Source organism: Polypterus senegalus, chromosome 3, assembly GCF_016835505.1.
Source record: "Polypterus senegalus isolate Bchr_013 chromosome 3, ASM1683550v1, whole genome shotgun sequence".
Lineage (NCBI taxonomy): Eukaryota > Metazoa > Chordata > Cladistia > Polypteriformes > Polypteridae > Polypterus > Polypterus senegalus.
In genome coordinates, this window is record NC_053156.1 from 125,662,053 (window position 1) to 125,686,699 (window position 24,647).

The 24,647-nt window shown below is 37.3% G+C and overlaps 1 protein-coding gene across 1 annotated transcript in view; it reads left to right on the forward strand.

Moving 5' to 3' along the window:
* afg1lb (AFG1 like ATPase b) overlaps positions 1-24,647 on the forward strand; it is a 261,074-nt gene that overhangs the window by 54,396 nt on the left and 182,031 nt on the right. The gene's annotated exons all lie outside the window — the stretch shown is intronic.

The window sequence follows — 24,647 nt, forward strand, 5'->3', positions numbered from 1 at the left end:
GAAAAATATGTTGATTCAAAATTTCACAGTGTCAACAAATCCCAAAAAGTTGGGACAAGTAGCAATAAGAGGCTGGAAAAAGTAAATTTGAGCATAACAAGAGCTGGAAGACCAATAAACACTAATTAGGTCAATTGGCAACATGATTGGGTATAAAAAGAGCTTCTCAGAGTGGCAGTGTCTCTCAGAAGCCAAGATGGGTAGAGGATCACCAATTCCCACAATGTTGCGCAGAAAGATAGTGGAGCAATATCAGAAAGGTGTTACCCAGCGAAAAATTGCAAAGACTTTGCATCTATCATCATCAACTGTGCATAACATCATCCGAAGATTCAGAGAATCTGGAGCAATCTCTGTCGCGTAAGGGTCAAGGCCGTAAAACCATACTGGATGCCCATGATCACCGGGCCCTTAAACGACACTGCACCACAAACAGGAATGCTACTGTAAAGGAAATCACAGAATGGGCTCAGGAATACTTCCAGAAACCATTGTCAGTGAACACAATCCACCGTGCCATCCGCCGTTGCCAGCTGAAACTCTACAGTGCAAAGAAGAAGCCATTTCTAAGCAAGATCCACAAGCTCAGGTGTTGTCACTGGGCCAGGGATCATTTAAAATGGAGTGTGGCAAAATGGAAGACTGTTCTGTGGTCAGACGAGTCACGATTCGAAGTTCTTTTGGAAATCTGGGACGCCATGTCATCCGGACCAAAGAGGACAAGGACAACCCAAGTTGTTATCAACGCTCAGTTCAGAAGCCTGCATCTCTGATGGTATGGGGTTGCATGAGTGCGTGTGGCATGGGCAGCTTGCATGTCTGGAAAGGCACCATCAATGCAGAAATATGCTCCTATCCAGATGTCATCTATTTCAGGGAAGACCCTGCATTTTTCAACAAGATAATGCCAGACCACATTCTGCATCAATCACAACATCATGGCTGCGTAGGAGAAGGATCCGGGTACTGAAATGGCCAGTCTGCAGTCCAGATCTTTCACCTATAGAGAACATTTGGCGCATCATAAAGAGGAAGGTGCGACAAAGAAGGCCCAAGACGATTGATTTTGAACAGTTAGAGGCCTGTATTAGACAAGAATGGGAGAGCATTCCTATTTCTAAACTTGAGAAACTGGTCTCCTCGGTCCCCAGACGTCTGTTGAGTGTTGTAAGAAGAAGGGGAGATGCCACACAGTGGTGAAAATGGCCTTGTCCCAACTTTTTTGGGATTTGTTGACACCATTAAATTCTGAATCAACATATTTTTCCCTTCAAATGATACATTTTCTCAGTTTAAACTTTTGTTCCGTGATTTATGTTCTATTCTGAATAAATTATTAGAAGTTGGCACCTCCACATCATTGCATTCAGTTTTTATTCACGATTTGTATAGTGTCCCAACTTTTGTGGAATCCGGTTTGTATATATGTATATATTAGGGGTGGGATTCGATTAAGAAAATTAATCTAATTAATTAGAGGCTTTGTAATGAATTAATCTTGATTCATCGCATGTAATCGCACACATACATTTGCCCCAAAGCGCAAATGTTTTTTTTTATTTTAAAAGGGTTTTAGTGGGCGACAGAATCAAATAATAGACATGGACATGAATATTGTAAGCTCAAGCTCTTGTAATTTCTGAAAAAAAAAATACATTTAGACTGCATTTCAATTCAAATCAGAATCATCATCCGTGGCTAAAATTGGGCAGAATTAAAAATAAAGTGGTATTCTAAGTACTTTAAGTACATGCTCAGAATGGTATTGTCTTTAAATAATAATAAGAAAAATTTCAACATAAAGTGATGTTTTTCATCTTAAAAAAATAAGACAGAAACATAAAAGTTAATTTGACCAGCTTCACCTTTAAACTCTGAGTAACCTTAGCCAAAATTATTTTGTACATTAGGCTAAAACAGTGTGATCATTGAACATTTAGTAATTACAGTACAGTAATCCCTCGCTATATCGCGCTTAGACTTTCGTGGCTTCACTCTATCGCGGATTTTAAATGTCAGCACATCTAAATATATATCACGGATTTTTCGCTGGTTCGCGGATTTCTGCGGACAATGGGTCTTTAATTTATGCTACACGCTTCCTCAGTTTGTTTGCCCTGTTGACTTCATACAAGGGACGCTATTGGCGGATGGCTTAGAAGCTACCCAATCAGAGCATGTATTACATATTAACTAAAACTCCTCAATGCTATAAGATATGCATCCCGCGGGGAGCTTGATTGTTTGTTTGTCTAAGCCTCTATCTCACCCTCTCTGACATTCTCTGCGCCTGACGGAGGGGCTGTGAGCAGAGGTGCTGTTTGCACAGTAGCTGTTTGCCTAGTGGATACGGATGCACCTATAAGAAATGCCGCTTTATCGCGGTGCTTCCAAAAGCACACTTATTGATTTTTTGATGGTTTGCTTTAATCTCGCTCTCTCTCTCTCTCTCTCTCTCTCTGACATTCTCTGCCTGGCGGAGGAGATGTGAGCAGAGGGCTGTTTACACAGAGGCTGTTTGCTTAGAAGATACTGGCGCTCCTCTAAAATGCGTGGCAAACTTAAAAGCACAAGTATTGATTTTTTGATTGTTTGCTTTTCTTTGCGAGCGAGCTCTCTCTCTCTCTCTGAAATTCTCTGCTCCTGAAGAGAAGATCTATTTGCATTCTTTTAATTGTGAGAAAGAACTGTCATCTCTGTCTTGTCATGGAGCATAGTTTAAAACTTTTGACTAAAGGGTGGTATTTCATGTCTAGAGGGCTCTAATAATTTTAACAGTGTGGGAGAGTTTATAAGGGCTTAAAATATATAAAAATAACTACACAAACATATGGTTTCTACTTTGCGGATTTTCATCTATCGCGGGGGGTTCTGGAACGCAACTCCCGTGATCGAGGAGGGATTACTGTAATTAAAATTACTAACGGTCACGGAAGTCAAATGATCCCCAATAAGAGCCAAAAAGTCCGCTTTCTGTAATGCATCTAATTTTGCTTGCTTTTCAGTGTCATAAAGCTGTTGAATTTTACTTGAAATAGTCTCTCGGCACGGCAGTTGAAAAGTTGGATGACCTGACGCCAACTGTAGTACATTTTCTAACCCTCTATCTTCCAGCACTGTTAGTGGTCTACAGTCCAGAGCAATCCATTTTGCGAGAGAATTTGTAAGTTTGACCGATGTTGACTTACTAATTTTGGTCCTGAAGCCAGTCATTTCATCAGTTTTGGGCTGCCGACACCTTTTGTTGGTACTCAAACTCGTACTGCTAATGCTAACAGCATACACAGTTTCTGTGTTCGCTGTAACATGTTTTGCATTTAGATGGTACCGTAAGGTTGAAGTGCCTCAGTGTTATGCAAACTCTTTTTTGCACAGTTTGCACAAAACCACGCTTTTATCAAGGCTTCCGTCGGGTAGTCTTTTGAAATGAAATTTTCCTCCAATCAGTCCTAGTCTTTCGACTCTTATATTTTTGTAGCTCTGATGGATGCATCAATGTAATCGGTGTACCAGGAAATCATGCATTGAGAGAAGTTCCCCTTTGCTTGGAATGCAAAGTGTGATTAAATGCGTTGGAATTTGCATAAGCACAGCCCTTCACCAGCAATTTTAACTTAGTTACAAAGTGATCAAAACTCTCATTTATACCCTGCGTCCTCTCATTAAACTTGTATCCCGCATTAGTCGTGGGCATGACAAACGGCATCAGCAGCCTGTCTATGAACTTTATTTAAACTTTAGGTTTACACCGTGCTTTGCTTCCGAAGTAGCTGCAGTCATGAATATGCTTGTATGCGTCAGTGTGCATGACAAACGGCAGTGGGAGCGTGTCACGCTTTTACCAAGGCTTCCGTCGGGTAGTCTTTTGAAATGAAATTATCCTCCAATCAGTCCTAGCAACGCGCTTTCTTCCGACTCTTATATTTTTGTAGCTCTGATGTGTGCATCAATGTAATCGCTGTACCAGGAAATCATGCATTGAGAGAAGTTCCCCTTTGCTTGGGATGCAAAGTGTGATTAAATGCGTTATTTTTTAACGCGTTATGGAGCACATGCATTGAAGCTTCTCAGCTGTGCTTGTGCTAAGAAAAGGAAACATTTTAAAAATAACGTAACATGATTATCAATGTAACCTTTTGTAAGTAGAGCCTGGAGGATTCAGAGTGTGGAGAAACTCTAGAGACAGCGTGTGTATTAACTTGTGGATTTTTCTGTGAGTATTTGGTGGCAGCGTGACAAAGTTGCTTCCATAGAGACCAGCGTTAGCTGCGGAGCTCAGCTTAGAGTGAAATGAGGTGAATGGGAGGGGAGATGATGACTCCCCCACCCGCCTCAACTGTCAATCCCCCCACAAACACAGTCTCTCGGAATTTGCATAAGCACAACCCTTCACCAGCAATTTTAACTTAGCTACAAAGTGATCAAAACTCTCGTTTATACCCTGCGTCCTCTCATTAAACTTGTATCCCGCATTAGTCGTGGGCATGACAAATGCCAGCAGCAGCCTGTCTATGAACTTAATTTAAACTTTAGGTTTACACCGTGCTTTGTTTCCGCAGTAGCTGCACTTATGAATATACTTGTATGTGTCACTTGCTCGCTTTTTATTGTTTCTCTGCCTTCTCAATTGTATAATGCATGTTTTCTTCAGCGCTTTTTGGAGCTCTTCCTTGTTTTCTACATACTGCGCTCACAGTCAGTTCACGTTATTACGTGGGAGGCGTGATGATGTCACACGAGACTCCGCCCCCAAAAAGGGTATAAACTTATGACTGAGATGTACCAACAACAACATTTATTTCTATAGCACATTTTCATACACAGAATGTAGTTCAAAGTGCTTTACAGAGGGGACTGGGCAGTCTCATGGTCTGGAATCCCTACAGATTTTATTTTTTCTCCAGCCGTCTGGAGTTTTTGTTTTCTGTCCCCTGGCCATTGAACCTTACTCTTATTCGATGTTAATTAATGTTGATTTATTTTGTTTTCTTATTGTGTCTTTTATTTTTCTATTCTTTATTATGTAAAGCACTTTCAGCTACTGTTTGTATGAAAATGTGCTATATAAATAAATGTTGTTGTTGTTGTTTACAAGATGTAAAAAAAATAGTTACAAGAAAAAGTTAAATTAGGCAAGAATAATAAACAATAATTAACAAAAAACAAATCAATACAGGATTACATAACATAAATATTTAATTACTGGTAAAGTATACTCAAATATATAATATTGTATTCTAAGTTTCTAAAGATGAATACGATAATAAGGCCAGATGGCTGGGAGGACAGAAAAAAAGAAAAAACCTCAAGTTAAGCTGGAGAAGAAATCAAAATTTGCAGGGTTTGCAAGGACAAAAGATAGCCCAGCCCCTACTGGGCATTCTATCTTAACATAGATGTCCTTAAGTCATCCCTAATTGTTTCCAGGTTTGGTCCCAGAGGATTTGCCACAGTAGGTCTCATGGACAGATGGGTCGCCCGCCTTCATTTGAGCATCACAGGTGGCAGTACAGTGCCTTGATCAGTTGGTTACGGTGCAAAATGCCACCACAGGGAAACCAGAAACGAAAGCAGAAAAAAGTAGAGATTAGTAATGATTGGAAATCCCTGAATAACAACGAAAATAGAACTTAAATATATCTACAAAAACTCAAAATTAAAAAAGTGGGTTTTTAAAGTGGTACACGGTGTTAGCCTGGCACATTTTTATTGGTAACTTATTTCAGATTTTTGGTGCATAACAGGAAAAAGCTGCTGCACCACTTTTATGCTTAGCTCATGGAACAATAAGTAGACAATTATTAGAAGATCTAAGGTTACGACTTGGAGTGAAAGTTGGGCGCACTCCAAAATAGGAGCATTTTAAAGTCAATTGTAAAGGACATAAGTGTAACATTGCTAAAACTGGAGAGATCTGCTTAAATTTTCTTTTTCTGGTTAAGATTCCTGCTGCTGCATTCAGAATTAATTGCAACTGATTGATGTCTTTCTTAGCTAGTCCTTTTAGGAATGCATTACAGTAATCTAATAAAAAACAGAAGTGTGAATTCAGTTCTTAGAATCTTGCAGTGTTATAAGACGTCTACATTTTGTAGTGTTCCTTAAGTGAAAAAATGCAGTCCCAGTAATTTGGTTAATGTGGAATTTAAATTTTAGGCCAGAGTCCACAATTGCACCTAATTTCTTTACCTCTGCCTAGAATGTTAACGCCAAGGGATGAAGTTTATTTCTAATACCTTTATTATTTCAATTTTTGCAGACCACCAAGATTTCTATTTTTTCCATATTTAGCTTGAGAAAGTTACTACTCATCCATACCACCTTTCTACAGTACAGATCTTATTTAAGACTTTTGAACCAAGTTGCTATCCAATCTGCATGTCTGCCCAATTTGTATGTGCATGCATATTGAAAGCCTAACATGCTGTAAAGTGTTCACGCATGCGTTAAACAGATTTGGCAGTGCCGTAAAGTGTGTGATGATGTAGCCTTTCAATACGCAAATGTGGGGATTGGTACGGCAATGTGGAAAAAATCCACTTTATGGCATGGCCCGATCTGAACTGTGCATGCTGATTCACAGCTGACAGTACGGTGTATTAATTTTAGTTCCACATTAGTTGAATATATATACAGTGCATCGGAAAGTATTCATAGTGCATCACTTTTTCCACATTTTGTTATGTTACAGCCTTATTCCAGAATGGATTAAATTCATTGTTTTCCTCAGAATTCTGCACGCAACACCCCATAATGACAATGTAAACAAAGTTTATGTGAGGTTTTTGCAAATTTATTAAAAATAAAAAAACTGAGAAATCACATGTACATAAGTATTCACAGCCTTTGCTCAATACTTTGTCAATGCACCTTTGGCAGCAATTGCAGCCTCAAGTCTTTTTGAATATGATGCCACAAGCTTGACATACCTATCCTTGGCCAGTTTCGCCCATTCCTCTTTCCAGCACCTCTCACGCGCCATCAGGTTGAATGGGAAACGTCGGTGCACAGCCATTTTAAGATCTCTCCAGAGATGTTCAATTGGATTCAAGTCTGGGCTCTGGCTGGGCCACTCAAGGACATTAACAGAGTTGTCCTGAAGCCACCCCTTTGATATCTTGGTTGTGTGCTTATGGTCGTTGTCCTGCTGAAAGATGAACCGTCACCCCAGTCTGAGGTCAAGAGCGCTCTGGAGCAGGTTTTCATCCAGGATGTCTCTGTACATTGCTGCAGTCATCTTTCCCTTTATCCTGACTAGTCTCCCAGTTCCTGCCGCTGAAAAACATCCCCACAGCATGGTGCTGCCACCACCATGCTTCACTGTAGGGATGGTATTGGCCTGGTGATGAGCGGTACCTGGTTTCCTCCAAACGTGACGCCTGGCATTCACACCAAAGAGTTCAATGTTTGTCTCATCTGACAAAAGAATTTTGTTTCTCATGGTCTGAGAGTCCTTCAGGTACCTTTTGGCAAACTCCAGGCGGACTGCCATGTGCCTTTTACTAAGGAGTGGCTTCCATCTGACCACTCTACCATACAGGCCTGATTGGTGGATTGCTGCAGAGATGGTTGTCCTTCTGGAAGGTTCTCCTTTATCCACAGATGACCTCTGGAGCTCTGACAGAGTGACCATCGGGTTCTTGGTCTCCTCCCTGACTAAGGCCCTTCTCTCAGTTTCGCTCAGTTTAGATGGCTGACCAGCTCCAGGAAGAATCCTGGTGGTTTCAAACTACTTCCACTTATGGATGATGGAGGCCACGGTGCTCATTGGGACCTTGAAAGCAGCAGAAATTTTTCTGTAACCTTCCCCAGATTTGTGCTTTGAGACAATCCTGTCTCGGAGGTCTACAGACAATTCCTTTGACTTCATACTTGGTTTGTGCTCTGACATGAACTGTCAACTGTGGGACCTTATATAGACAGGTTTGTGCCTTTCCAAATCATGTCCAATCAACTGAATTTACCACAGGTGGACTCCAATTAAGCTACAGAAACATCTCAAGGATGATCAGGGGAAACAGGATGCACCTCAGCTCAATTGTGAGCTTCATGGCAAAGGCTGTGAATACTTATGTACATGTGATTTCTCAGTTTTTTTATTTTTAATAAATTTGCAAAAACCTCAAACTTTTTTCACGTTGTCATTATGGGGTGTTGTGTGTAGAATTCTGAGGGAAAAAATGAATTTAATTCATTTTGGAATAAGGCTGTAACATAACTAAATGTGGAAAAAGTGATGCGCTGTGAATACTTTCCGGATGCACTGTAAGTATACAATGTTTTTATTTTTCCAGTCATGTAATGAATTATATGAAGTCCCCTTTCAATTTTGATCTATTGTTGCAATTTTCCTCTATGGACAAATTGTGTTTGTTTAAAAATATCTTTAGATATTTAATAATTATTAATAAAACTGGCATTTGTCTTAAGACATCAGGTTTATAAAACCTAATGTAGCCAACCAGTTTTATAGAAATAAATGGTCCTTTTTCAACAAAAGAAAAGAATATAACACTGTGTTGCGTGGCATTGTGCTGACTGTCCCCCTTAGTATTAACTGTGACTGTCCACTTATTAAGATTCTTTAATCTTTTCACAGTTGTTTCAGTCAGGTCAGATGCTGAAGGAATCAAGAGTATAAAGCCACAGGTTTAAAGGTTTAAATCCTCCTTTATTCCAATGGCTATTAATCTTACAAAAAAGTTCAACTTTACATCCACAGACTAGTCAAATCTAAATGTCAATTTAATTTTTATTTGTGAAATATTTGATCTTATTTTTATAGTATGTGCTTGCTGCTAGATTTCATATTTGTAATAAGTTTGTTTTTTGTGATGTGTTTTTAATGTTATTTCATGGTGTCTCTGTAAAAACCCCCGAGAATCCAAACTCACCCATTAAGACAATAAAACTGAACTGAATTTAACAGCTGTAAAATAAAATATTTTCTAGTAACTTAGCAGAATTTAAACAGTATGAAATAGTTCAGTTTATGATTAACACCATGTGGACAGAGTGCAGTGACTTTCCTTCTTACAAGACTCTTCATCTAATGTGAATGGTTTTATTCACTCATTTTGATACAGAGCCAGTTCATTTTAATAACTGTAAAAGGAGGATATACAATCCACTCTTTCATACATTTTTATTGAATAAATAAATGGTACGTTTAAAAATAACAAAAATGAAAGATATGGCAATAATGTTTCTCAAAACAATAAACACACACACACATATATATACACACAACAGCAAGAGTCAAATGAATAGAAAAATCAGTAAGTATAAAGATGTATAAATGGTAAATGCATTTAACTAGAACACAAATACAATGAAAATGGCCAACAATGGGGGGTTGTTAAACACTATTAGGGAAAAGGAACAAAAACATATTTACAGATTTTTGCCTTAGTATTTAAAAAAATGTCACCCAAGGTTTTGAACACAGTAAAAATGAATCGTTAAATTTGTCAAAAAGGGATAATGCTACTTTAGCTTTTTGAACAAGATACTACTCAAAGTCAAAGAGTGATTATCCAGCAATATTCCAAAAAAATTATTAAATTTAAACTAATGTAAACTGAAGTAAATAAGAAGCAAATGGATGAGTCCTTGTCCTTTGTAATAAATACACTGCATGGTCAAATGGCCAGGGAGAAAGACAAAGTTGCAGCCTTCAAGGATGCTGGAAATAAATTTCTTGGGGGTCTGAGGCTAAAGCCTGCAGAGCCCCTCTACACATCCCAACATACACATAAATGTGGCCATCTTACTTCAGTCACAATTCCATTTCAAGACATCTTGTGAACTTTTCTTCTCTCCAGCATCACAGGCAGTTTGAGTTGATGTAACAAACAGCCGAGACACAGGGCACCACTACAAGAAACTGGAAAATGAAAACGGAGAAAAACGGCAGCAGTTACTGCCAAGTACAGATCTTACAAACTACATAGAGTACCATTTCTAAAAAACGGCAGCAGTTACTGCCAAGTGCAGATCTTACAAACTGTATAGAGTACCATTTCTAATCTATTACAACCAATGTATGTAATTAAGAAAATGTCAAATTATAAAAGTGGGCTTATTGAAGTTTTTTTAAAGGCTCGACATTTGTAGCCTGGCACTTCTTTATTGGAAAAGCATTCCAGATTTTTTGACATGAGTACAGAAAGCTGCCAGTTTTATGCTTGATCTATACTAATAAAAGGCAAAGCCCTCACTGACTCACTCACTCACTCACTCACTCATCACTAATTTCACAACTACCCGTGTAGGTAGAAGGCTGAAATTTGGCAGGCTTATTCCTTACAGCTTACTTACAAAAGTTAAGCAGGTTTCATTTTGAAATTCTACGTAGCGGTCATAGCGATGATAACGGTTGACAACGTCCGCCATGTTGACCCTTCTTATTTATGGCCCCATCTTCACGAAATTTGGTAGGCGGCTTCCCTGCGCTAACCGAAATCGATGTCGTACTAATTTCGATGGTATGACACCACTGTCGGCCGCCATATTGAACTTTCCAACGTCACTAATTTTCCAACTTCCCGTGTAGGTAGAAGGCTGACCCCATCTTCATGAAATTTGGTAGGTGTCTTCCCTGCGCTAACCTAAACCGATGTACGTAGTTATTTCGGTGGTATGACGCCACTGTCGACCACCATATTGAACTTTCCAACATCACTAATTCTCCAACTTCCCGTGTAGGTAGAAGGCTGAAATTTGGCAGGCTCATTCCTTACAGCTTACTTACAAGAGTTAAGCAGGTTTCATTTTGAAATTCTACGCGTAACGGTCATAACGGTCAACATTGTCCGCCATGTTGAACTTTCTTATTCATGGCCACATCTTCCCGAAATTTGGTAGGCGGCTTCCCTGCGCTAACCGAAACCAATGTACGTACTTATTAAGGTGGTATGACGCCACTGTCAGCCACCATAACGAACTTTCCAACGTCAATAATTCTCCAACTTCCCGTGTAGGTAGAAGGCTGAAATTTGGTACTTATTTCGGCAGTATGATGTCACAGTCGGCCGGCATATTGAACTTTTCAACGATCTTTGTTACTTATGGGCCCATCAACGCTAACTGAATCCTACTTACGTACATATATACGTCCATAGCCTGCATAGCTCGGTCACTGTGTGAGGCGGCGTTGGGTCCCCCATCCCAACGCCACCCACGTTGTTGGCTGCCTGCCTATATAAGGCCATCCGTCGCTCAAGTCTCTACATTCCCTTCCTTGCTTCGCCACGGGATTCACTTCTCCCTCCTGATAACTACAGCCTTTTTATTTAACCTGCGGCTTCTCCGCTGTTTTATTGTTCATTTATTACGATTATAGTTATTGTGTAGGTATTTTAGACTTACTTTACATTGTTCAGGTACCCATTTCCTTTATCATTCCAACCGTACCCCTATTAACATGTCTATCGAGGTGATCACCATTGATCAAAGAACTGTCACTTACCGAGTGGTTTCCATTCCCGGAGATGGCATCTACCTTTTCCATTCTCTTTGTTACATATTGCACGGCCATATCAGGCTAACTCTTGAGGAACATTGTGTCTTATGTATTGAATGACTGGGATAGGTTCAAGGTGTGGACTGATGACGGTACAGGAGATAATTATTCTACACAGGAGCACTAGAAGAGTGAAATGCTTAAGCCCTTCACCTATGCATCTGCATGTGAGTTGATGGCTGCCGGTGAATTGTTCGGTTGTCGCTTTCAAGTGTATCGAAATGGCCAAATATTGTACACCTTTTGACAACCGCCAATGTCTCTTAAACATCTTAGATTGACAGGTGACGATTTCAGTAGTGGAGACTTTTATGTTTATGAATGTTTAAACTCTCAAAAGCTGGATGTGATTTTATCGATGAAACAGGTTGTATACTTACAACGCTTGACAGATGCCGAATGTCTCTTCAACACAAGTCCTACAAATACTGTCGTAATTGAAACAAACCATGAAACTCAAACCGATTATGACAGCAGATTTGAGATTTGAAACAAGATTACTGTTCACATGGCCAACTGTACGTTGCATGCTCAAGAGTAAGCTCAGCACACAGCTTGATGATATTACAACGGAGGGCCGAACTCACAATGTGGTATACAAAGAGATCCTTAACAAATAATTATTGGTATATTTTCCCTCAGTTTAAAAAGGTTTAATTTTCTTCTTAATAAAAATTTTAAGGCAGTACTTTGCCGCTGCGAAGCGCGGGTATTTTGCTAGTCTTGGAATAAAAAGCAAAGCAATGTTTGGAACAGACACTCCAACATACAGGCTGAGTCTAAAATACTCAAAGCCTTCTATATATTTAATAGAACTTTAAAATCAATACTACGTGAGACAGGCAGCCAGTGTAATGAGACTGAGGCAGTTTTCAGAAGTTAGGGGGGAAAAAAAAACAATATCTCCTGGTCACTTGGCAAACACAGTAGATAAACGATGTTCACTCATTTAGTTCAAACATTAATAAATTGTACCCTTACTTCTTGTTCTGCCTCCTTTCTTGGTACACCTGTAGAGCTTTACCAAAGTAAACCATGATGCTATCGCCACTGTAGCTGAAGACCTATCCTTGTCTGGTTTTAAAATACAGTTGATGTCTCTGGCCATTATAGTTTTATGAATGTTCACATTAGGAACTGACGGAAATACATTTTAAATTAAATCTCTTTCATCCATTTTAGGTGCATAGATACTTCTCAGAATCACTTTAGTATCAAGTAAATTGCCTATCATGATAACATATTGCTGTTCAAGATCAGATACTACATTTGATACTACAAATGGAATTATATTTATTTTTTTTAGAATTTCTGTAAAGTTAGAAGTAAACTTGGTACTTAACTATTTGTCTGGCCCCGTGAGACTAATTCCAATTAAACCCGAGTCAGGCTTGGGGTGAAATGCTATGATACACTATTGTTAAGCCTGAGTGACTCTTTGGATGGTATTCTGCTGCCATCTATTGGATGAAATGGCATCATGCTATAAAAATATCATTAATATTTCTATGCTTTCTGAAACTTTATGGTATTGCTAAGGTAACTCATCCATATTCATTATTGGGGCAGAGCCTTCATTGAAAAACACAATGGCAAATGAAAAGCCTTAAATGCAGTTTTAGAATAAACTGGAACTGAACTGTTCCTTGAATCAAGTGATAGTAATATGACAAAATAAATTGGTCATCACATGTTGACATGGATAGTAAAACTGATGTGTGTGGCACTGTATATAAACTGCCATGATATGCCCTGTGAATTTGGTTGCATGAAGGTTCACCATGGTGCAATAGTAGCTGCATGTCAATAAGGCAAAATAATTCTGATCAAGTGCAAGGACAAGAAAGATGTTAGACCCTAAGTACTGCACACTGAGGAGTAACTCTCAATATTCTTGTTAGGGGAAATGTGAAAGTCACTAAGCCTTGCTCTGTGGCAGCATCGATTGTGTGCATTCTACACTTTCATGTGCAAGCAACAAAAAAATATAAGAAAACTGCCTGAAGAAATGCACTTCTACTGTCCAGATTGCAATGTCAGGCTGTGCGTCGATTATTGTGTCAAATATGTCACGCAAAGGACGTGTACTAAATCTGCATTAGTACAGCAGTCGACACTAGACATTTCTTTTCTACTGTATGTTGACATTTTTGTATTTACATGTTTCTGTTACACATAATAACATTTTTTCTTGTTGAAAAACATTCAATGTGTTTGCCTACTTTTTCTGTGGGTAAACACAACGGTAATAAGGCTACAATCGAGGCAGAAATAATAATGCCCAGAGGGATGATGTAGTGGGAGGTGTTGTCAGACGATATTTAAAAAATGGGTCTTACTTCATAAGATCACCAGGGGCCTCATGTATAAACGGTGCGTACGCACAGAAATGTTGTGTAAGAACTTTTCCACGTTCAAATCGCGATGTATAAAACCTACACTTGTCGTAAAGCCACGCACTTTTCCATGGTACCTCATACCTTGTCGTACGCAAGTTCTCCACTCGGTTTTGCAGACTGGCGGCACCCAGCGTCAAAGCAGTGCTACTGTTCCTGTGTGGTTACACCTTATTTTCCTGACATCGCTTTATAAATACACTGAAACTAACCGCATATTGTTTATTAGTGTAACGCATCTGATTGTAATTAACTTGTAACAATATAATGGTCCAGGGAACAGCCATAGTATTCCAAATACCATAACTGCTTTAGCGTTGTTACTCTCACTTCTCCTTCTTCTTCTTTCAGCTCCTCCCATTAGGAGTTGCCAAGGCGGATCATCTTTTTCCATATTACTCTCACTGCATCACTTGGAGTATTTATATCACTGTATCGGAGTGTGAATCACAGCAGCTGATCGGAAAGAGAATTATCGGTAACAGCTTTAAGGACACTCTGTCTCAGCCACTGCAAAACGTTTTAAAGCCTTTCCTGTATGGACCTCGCGGTTCAGAAACAGTTTCATCCCAAGAACTTTAAATGCACTCAATCAATTGCACCTTGTTGAATTGTTTGTACTTATAAGTACAATCACCCCACGTTAAACTTGCACTATAGTTATAATTTCACACAACCTGAGCCACTTTATAAAGCGCGTATTTACATATGATGACGATATCATTTTTAAGATGAAATGCAGCAAAATACGTTTATTAAATTATACAGATAAAACTTTAACTTCATTTAAATAATCTATATTCTTCACTGGGAGTGTCGTGAAGGTTAGAATAATTAAACATGTACTACGAAGATATTTCAATATTCCTTAAAAGTTTTGAAGAATCGGCGCTAAGCTTACAGATGGCTTAACTTCTATTACAGAGCTGATTGTGTGGCGATTAGTTACTTGGGGAAAGAAAAGCAAGGACTGCAGTGGCGGCTACGCCAATATATATTGAATATAAAACAGAAAGATAAAATAACAACACAGCTAAAAACGCAGTGACAAATTTCGCCAACAGTTAAATGCTTGTGTCATGAGCATGAGGTGGCTATGCAGTTACTGGCCATCCACCGTGCATAAGCTACCTTACTGACATTGGTGGGTGAAGGAGCCACCGATTCTTCCTCTGCCCAGTGCCACCACAAGCCTAGAGCCGCCCCTGAGTACTGCTGCAATAAATGATTTCATCGAAGTGAAACACATGTTTAATAACATGCTTTAACTCCTATCATAATAAAAATGATATCACGTATACATCTCAGTATTTTAGTTATTCAAAGAGCTGTAATATCACGAATGTAATGGATTCTGTGTCCAGTTGGAGGAAGAGAGCCGGTTTAAGAAGCAAGTAGTGATTCACACACACAGAGCACATAGAAGATCAAATACAAAACAAAGCGTTTAACGTGCTACTTTAATTATGATGTGATTTGAGAAACTGGTTAAGTAAACGATTTTAAGATGAAGTTTATGATGTTCTACTTTAATGATAAAATAAACTACGTGATTAAAGTGGAAATGTCGAGACTGAAGTTGACATTTCATGCTTTTTCCCCACTGTGTGCCTTTTTTTCTCTGTACCCTAATAAGCTTTCATATGACACTCAGACAGTGGGCTACAACTCGTCTTTTCACGGCGACTTTGATATGTGACTTCTTTTTTATTTCTGGCACTGTGCGATTTTGTGAACGTGAGCTTTCAAGTTTCTCCAACACGCTATGTTACTCGATCAACTTCCTTTTGATGATTATACCACGGTTTATTTGAACAAATAGTATGTTTTTCCTTTGCCTCCACTTGGTATTCGCTGAAATTCTTCTATTTTCCCCCGTGCTTTTCCCATTGTCTTTTCATAGAAGGCTGAGCTTAAGGGTGATTTATATTGATTTGCATATTCAAAGAGGCCTAATTCTGGGAGGAGTTGGGGCGTTACATAAAGTGCGTGCATGAGCGTTACTTTTCACGCTGATCGGGATTTATGTAGCAGAAGAACGTGGAAGTTGGAGTACGCACAGATTCCTGCATCTGGATTTTTCTGTGCGTAAGCACATTTCGGCTTTTGTGCTTACACCATGTTATAGTGCGAGTTCTACGCACGGCGTTATACATGAGGCACCAGGACTGTAGAGAGAGCTGGAAAAAAGTTTATGCAGAACAGACTGACCTGAGTAAACTTCAAAAATGGCAGTGATGGTAATGATAATAATGTTTACCAATGGCAGTATTCAGAAAATCTAAAATTAAAAGCCTATTTAAATAATTTTGTTGAACCGTACATTCTATCAGCAGCAGTCTTCTCTCACTGAGCTTTTATAACAGTGCACAAAGAAGGTGAAGTGTCCTGTCAGACCATATCCATCTTCTCAATTCACATTTTAGAAGCTGGTATCATGTTCAAAATTTAGATTCCTTGTGACTAAGATCAATAGGTTTAACCTTTGTAAATTGTAAATCACATAGTGCATATCTGGTTTGACCCTAATAAACTTTAAATGAAACTGCTTACTGAAAATATTCTCTATTGTTATTGCTAAAAATGCAAGCAACTAGATCCGATCATTGTCTTGTATCTCATTTCTTAATTTATTTTACTGTATATGAAACCTGTATGAAATTGTGCTGTTTGTGTGTGTGTATTATTTTGTTCAGCAATGAAATTTCACTCAAGGGATAATACCATGTATAGGCAAATGCCCACTTCAGCCATCTGGGAAAGAATTGAAGAAAACCAACAACATGCAAATGAAAACTCAGAAAAATAAAATGATTGAAATGTAAAAATTGTGGGCGAATAGCTTTTAAAAGTTACTGCATGACTCTTTCCATAGGTACAATATGAAGCTGTGTATTTGTCCTCATGTTAGAATACCATATTTTTACTGTCATACTTCAAGATCTCCAAATATCAACTGACTCACGTAGACTATTTTTCCTTAGACTATGCTTTAGACCCCGAAAGGTCCAGAAAGTAGGCATTGCATCTGAAAAAGGAGTTTGTTATATATTCATGCTCTGTTTTCTTCTTTTTTCGGTCTATATTAATGTACTCATGTTTTAATATTTAATGTGCTTTCATAGTTTACATTTTTTTAAATTGATTGTAATTTATTCAGATTTTTAGGTTTTTTTATATTAATTTATGTTTTTTGTATGTTTCACACACTGCTACACCTTCTGATGTAATAGTTATGTCAGTATTGTTGAAGACTTATTAGGATTGTCTAAGTTTTTTTGTTAAATTATGCATTAATGTAGTATACATTGTCAAAGCCTCTACTTTTAGTCCATATTAACGTATAAATATTTGAATATTGAATGTGCTTTCATCATTTATATTTTTTAAAACTGGTCATTAAATTGATTAATCAATATTTGTATGTATGCAATATAGTCTGTTGTTTAGCTTCATGTTGTTTCTTTGTATGTATGTTTTATCTTGTACATTAGAACTTTTAAAAAATGGTGAATTCTTTCTGCACAAATGCTCATTGAAATGGTCCTTTGTACTGAATTTTAATAAGATCAGAGTTGTTTACAAGCCCAAAGACAGTAACTCCAACTTTGGGTGTGTAAATTCTAAAGTGATCTCATACTGTTTTACTGGCCCTGCATTCTTTCAGTGGAATAAACGATAATGAGTGTCCTCTATTGTGTGAGCATTGCTTTTAAGGCGGTACAATATTTTTGAACTATGCTCCTAACTCAAGTTATTCAGCAATTATACTGCTTCAAATTAGGTCATGCTTAATGTACTCCCTATTGGCACTGTATTGCTTTTGTCCGCTGATTAGGGAATTTTCTGAAGACTACCAGACTACTCACTTAATACATTGAAGAGATTGTCATTTTGGATTTATAATGCTAGGGCGGGTGCAGGGTATTTACCCCCTGAGCTAATCAGATGTTGACAAAAGGCAGAAATCTGCTACAAAATATTTGGAAACAAATAATGACATGCTGTTTTCCCAAGTAGCACAGGTTGGCAGCTGTATCTGAAAAATTAGTTATTATTATTATTATCATCATTATCTTTAACTTGTCTGTTTTAATAGTATTGTTTTTAATCTGTAAAAATTGATCTATTTGTATGGAATGATTACAATAAAATCAATAAAATTAAAAAAAAAAATAGACAAATAGCATGTTTTATTTTATCCAGAGCCCAATAGTTTATGTGTAGGTATAAAGTTCCTTGTCCATTCTTTTTTGTAAAATCACACAAGATATAAATAATACTGCTGTTTATTCAGGATATATATGTATTCTACGTTGTGCAGTATTTTGGTTATTATTATTTTTAAATCCACACATTTTGCTGGTATTTATACAGAATTATTGAAGACAACTTTACTTTTCTCTCAGTAATAGATGCAATAAAAATGATTTAGTAATTTTTAGCTCCAGCTGCACAGGGACATTGTTAAAGGCTGCTATACTACTTGTCCCTAAGACTTGTTTAGATGTTTTTGGAATGCAAATTATAAAATTCTGAAATAATTTTATATTGAGATATAACATGGTAAAGGTAGAGTATTCAGAGGAACATTTACATATGATAGTTTATACAGCACTATGAATTCTCTGTTTACATAGATTTTAGAACTTCTAACATTTCTTTATGAAAATAGTAACATTGTTGGTTTCACTGAAAAATGCTTCTTTATTCCTTTAAAAACAATTTTCTGAACTTTTCTGTAATTTAAAAAGAGGATTTTCTCTGAAATCCTGTTACTGCCTGTGCCTATATAGAAGACAATAATGTATGAATTATTATTGTTAAAAGGGCTGATAGAATAGCAAAACACTACAGTAGTATCCATACATGTTTTTTATTAAAGAAGAATGAATATTTTTTTTGTAAATCTAAGTAATTCACATCACTTTCATAAACTTAAAAGTTGTAGGCAACAATTGTTATGGTGTAAGAACATTAGTTACATACTAGCACAAACTGTAATCTAGTAGTTTAGGTGGCACAAATATGACCTTGTGATTATTCATTTTTACTATTTCAACTAAGGAACAGTACAGTTTTTTAAGTATCACTGCTGCAAAACTCAAGTGTCCTAGGTTCAAATCAGGCTATTTGGTTAGATTTCTCAGTGAATTTTGGTTTGTGTGTCCACATTTAGTGTAGGTAGGTTAATTTGGAGCTCTTCATTGGATCACTTTGGTAGATTATGTATGTAACTATGCCTTGTGTTAAAATTGGTTCCTGCCTTGCACAAAAAATTAGAAAGAACAAAACTTCATTCTATCAGAAAGCAGACTTGTTAATAAGTTAATTTTTTTTTTTGCCACAAGTCAAAAGATTTGGATTCCTATGGTTCAAGAAAAACAGATTTAAGAACATGTTTATCACCAGAGCTGTAACCTGGAATTCTTGCAATTGTAGGGATCCTGCTGAATTCTAAATTATTATTGAGTATTGATTGTTAATTATCATGTTGTTTCTTTATTCTCTTGTTGTATTGTAATGGTGTACAATGTTTTGTACTCTGCTGCTACAAACATATTTCTTTCTGGGATAATAAAAGTCTGTCTAACCTAATCTGAAGCTTTTGGAATTGAATACAGTCTCCTTCCCATCTCTGTTTGAATAAATGGCTTCAGAAAATGATTTGATTGATTGGTTGATCAAACATATGTTTTAAGGAGAAGTCATATGGTACAGAGATTTACATTTCTGCTTTATAGTTCCCTCTTCTGGGTGTGAACCCTAGCCCAGTTACTATTAGTATGGATTTGGCATGTTCAAATTCCATATGAGGTTTCTGTGAGAACTCCTAAATTACACTTGCATACCAGATTTGTTAATTTGGTTGGCAATTACAGAATAAAACAATGTGAAAAACTCTGGATGTTTGCATTTGTGCTGCCTGCTATGTGTTTGCATCCCATTTAAAGTTGGTTCCTCTTATAATCCCTGTCTGGATAAATGTTATCTTTCAATGACTCCAGATTAAGAAAATGGATGATGGGTGGATGGGTAATTTCCTTTAAAAACAGTCAATTAAAACAAAAAAATAACAGAAAAAAACATTTTAAAGGGCCACACTAATTTTAGTTACTTAAGTTTCTGTTACTTGTAAAACAAATTTCAAGAACATTTAATTCTGTGATATATTAAGTGTGCACAGTATATTTTGTGTATACAGTACAAAGTCCAGTAGATTGCCAAAACATTATTTACTTTACTATTGATTATATATTTTGATGTTTTTTCTTAATATATTCAAGTATGTGTATTGTTTAATATTATCCACATTCTTAAGTTAAAACTATAGAGTTTACACCTGGCTTGTTGCATATGGTAACTTCTTTTATTTCCAAATATGAGACAAATAGTGTACAGTTCAGCTAAACCTTTGGTTTCTTTTTTTTTTTTTTTTTTTCTTTTTTTAATTGGTACATACACTGTTGCTAGAAGAACTCCTTTGGGAGGCTGTCCACGGAGACATTAATGAAACCTTTTGTTTTTTTGGAGGCCAAGTGTTAGATGATTGTCATGGTTTAAGTGTTCCCTCTTTTGACATGGAGTGGCTTCTCCTGAAGAAAATTAACGTGATTTGGTATAATGGTTTAAGGAGGCCTAGCACTACTATTGTTACGTGTTGAGACAAAGAGAATCTGATCTGCCTGTCTGTAGTAGGATAGCTCCAAATGAACAAAATGAGTTTTTACTCTGTTCTTTCATTCTTATCCTTTACATTTGCTGTGCTTACTTTTATATGATATTAAGTGTTAATTAGTCCATAATCCTTTTTTTGTCGTCTTATTATTATTATTATTATGTATATATATTATTATTTTATATATTTATAAATGGAGGAAAAAGATAATGTTGTTCCTAATTTCAATTAACCTTGATATGCATGAATATTTTAAATGGTATTTCAGATAAATTCACCTGCTTCTTTATGGTATTTGACTAGCTTCACTGTAATGGAGGAGATATTTTGTTTAAATTAATGTGTACAGTTATAAACTGGTGACCAATTGAAGCTCGTTGTTGCCTTGTGTCTAATGCTAGCAGGATGGATTGCCACACCCTATAGATCTGCACTGGAAAAAAAGAATTCTGAAATTGAATATATGAATTAACAAACTGAGCTTTGTTTCTCACATGTTGTCAAGAGTTTAAGTTGTTTTTTTTTTTTTAAGGAGAATCATGCTAAATTATTGACTAATCATATTTCTCTGTAACATTGTGAATTAACTTGTAAAACTATTTAGTTATAAATATGTTTAATGTGGACCTTTGTTTTAAAGAAATAAAGTGTGTTTGCTTTGACAATTTATCTGAGCATTTTTTGTAGTGCCACTCTACTATATGTGACAAAAGTGCTTTCTGTTTATTGTGTTATATGAATTTATTTTAGACATTTTTCCTGCCCAGATGAGCATGTCTTGCTTAAATGAATGGAAACTTTCTGTGTGCATTTTGTCAGTGTCTTTAGGAATTTCAGTATACAGGTAGTTTCAGGTTTCAAGATGTTTCCATGATTCAAGGCTTAATATTTCCTCTAGTCTGATTACTTAAATGTACTCTGCAGTGAACTGCAGAGTGTAAGTATTACATTGCTTCATTTGTAATACAGAATATTCACATATTAAAATGTATATGTGCATTATTGAATAAAAACTGTTGGCATATAATCTCCTTGATTCTTATCAGAATGAAATTGTCATTTTTGCTCTCTTGATTTATAGTGCTCTTGATTTTAACTTCTTTATAACAAAACATGTTGTCAATTGTATATACTATTTTATTCCCTTCAGAAAATCAGAAGGATTATCTAACATGTCTAATCTAGTCCAGGGCTGTGGAGGCCAGTGCCTGTTCCAGCAACAGCAGGTACAAAGCTGGAACCAGATGTGGAAAAGATGCCAGTCCACTGTAGTGGCCCACTCATGCACACACCCACATTTATTTACACCTGGACAATTTAGAACGGTCTGTTGATCTAATATTGACATGTTTGGATGTGAGAGGAAAATAGTATTACCCAAAACTTTTTAAATGAAAATGGAATTTTTGAAGTGTTTCATTCTGGTTTTAAGACACGCCACAGCACAAAGTCTGCACTTTTAAGGGTTCTAAATGATTTCTTAGTAATAAGTGACTCTGGGGATATAGCTGTCTTGTTGATTTTAGATCTAGCATTTAATAGAATAGACCATGACTTCCTTATTGCCTATCTTGAGCAGTATGTGGGTATACAAGGAAATACATTGATATGTAAAATTTTTCCTCATCATTAGGCTCTATCATATGTGGGTTCCCTGAAGAATCTCTTCTGGGGCCTGTTCTTTTTTCACTGTACATGCTGCTCTTAGGATCCATTTAAAAAAATATATATATTTTTTTCCATTGATATGCAGATAATACTCAGATATATTTTCCACTGAAACAGACAAAAACAAATTCTCTTAAACCTTTATTGAAATGTTTGGATATTAAAATGTGGATGTCACATTTTCTTAATGTAAATAACAATAAAATAGAGATTGTTTTCAACCTTCCAATCTTGTGCTCCAGAAATTAATCTTGGCCCTTTGATAATGCCCTCAAATTTGATAAAAATTAACTGCATTGTTAAAGCCTGTTTGTATCAGCTCATGTTATTGGCTAAGGTCAACTCCTTTCTTTCTCTACATGATTTTGACACACTAATTAATACCTTTGGCTTGTCTCAGCTTGACTATTGCAACTCATTATACATTGGAGTTAAATCAATCATCCATTGCTCATCTTCAGCTAGTCTAGAATGCTGCTACCAATATTTTAACAGGCACATAAAAACAGGATCACATTACACCAGTCTTAGCTTCTCTTCAATGGCTTCCTGTTCATTACAGGATTGTGTTTTTTACTTTTTGTTTTTAAGTCCCTGAATGGTTTAGCTCCCTTCTATCTTAGTGACCTCTTGCACCCTTACTCTCCCTCACAATCATTAACGTCTTCTGACCAGAAATTATTGGTTGTGCCGAGAGTTACACTTAAGCTTAGAGGGGACCGTGCTTTTACAGTAGCTGCTTCTAAGTTTTGGAATAGTCTACCCTTTTATTTTAAGTTTGCACCAGCTTCTGACACTTTTAAATCCCACTTGAAAGCCTTTTCTTTTTGCCTTAGCTTATTAAACTTGTTATGTGTGCATTTATTTTTGGTGTATTTATTTAATGTATACAGGTAGTCCCCAGGTTACGGACACCCGACCTACAACATACGCAGCTGTGACACATGCGCCTCAGTAACTGCCGCTCCATCATCTTCGGCCCGGGGACGCTGCAAGCGGTGGCTGGATGGAGGCTGGAGGGGTTGATTTCGCTGCTCGCGCAGTGTAGTGTCCATCGGGTGGCTCCCGGTGGCAAGTGGTTTCACTGCCTGCCCCCCGCTGCAAGTGGTGACCCTGTTGTGGCTGAATGGAGGCCACTGAGGGTGAACGGGGAGGCAGGGGATAGCATTGTAGTGTGCCTCGGATGGCTGCGTGTTGAATGGGGGCGGTGGTGTGGTGGGACACTGCAGGCAACATGCTGTAGTGGAGGTGACAGTGAGGTGGGCTGGTGATGAACCGCCCCTCGCTGCCCCCATTCATTCTCAATAGCAAGCCTGCTTGTACTGTTACGCACATAGCAGGAAGTTGTCTCTTGTCAGTACAGGGTGGTCCAGATCTAATTCTGCAGATCCAGATCATCTGGATGACTTTGATTTATGCAGGGACGATTCTAGTTCGGCGTGAAGACGATTCTTCGTGTTGTCAGTTTGCACACTTCTCGATGGTCTGGGATTTTTCGGGTGATTTTCTATGTAATAAACTGAATAAGTTATAACGTAATGAAGATTGGATAATTAGATCTGGACCACCCTATACATCAAACGTGTTGACGATTAGTGCCTAATCTGCTGTGATAGCGTGTACAATGCTGTACAGAAGAGCTCATCTTAACCTTTTGCCTTCACCCTTCAAGAATGTCTCTGAAACACAAATCTGTGCTGGTGATATAGTAAAGAAGAGAAAAAACATCACCATTGAAAATAAAGTAGAAATAATAAAAAGGTCAGAGAGAGGTGAAACTCCATCATTCATTGGCAGAGCACTTGGTTACAGTTGGTCAACAATAACATTTATTAAAGTAATGTACCTGTTCAGACTTACATACAAATTCAACTTAATACAAACCTACAGTCCCTATCTCGTACGTGTGTGTATATATATATATATATATATATATATATATATATATATATATACTAACTGTCCCCTGTTGCTCTGCCCACATAGTAACTCCAAAACATGGCCAGGGGTAGACCAATTTGAATGGAGGCTGGTGTGTAAGTGAGGAGGGCCTCACCCGGCTCCCCACTCCTGACATCATGCTTCCCCCTCCCCTTGGCCCGCAGCCTCTGTCTCAGACTAGCGCTGATATATCGCTCCTGATATATGATATATATGATAGTTAGTGTTATGGGTTAAGTCACAAAATCAACCGGAATGTTCAGGCAAATTACAGAAAAAAAAATCCAATTTAAATTTGTTGAATAGTTCTCTTGTGAGAAGCGGACAAAGAGACGGACATTAATTTTATATATAGAGATGTATGTAATGGTATATTAATGGAAGCTGTACAGTTCTTTGGACAACTAATGTTGGTTTTAAATGTTCTCAATAAATAATA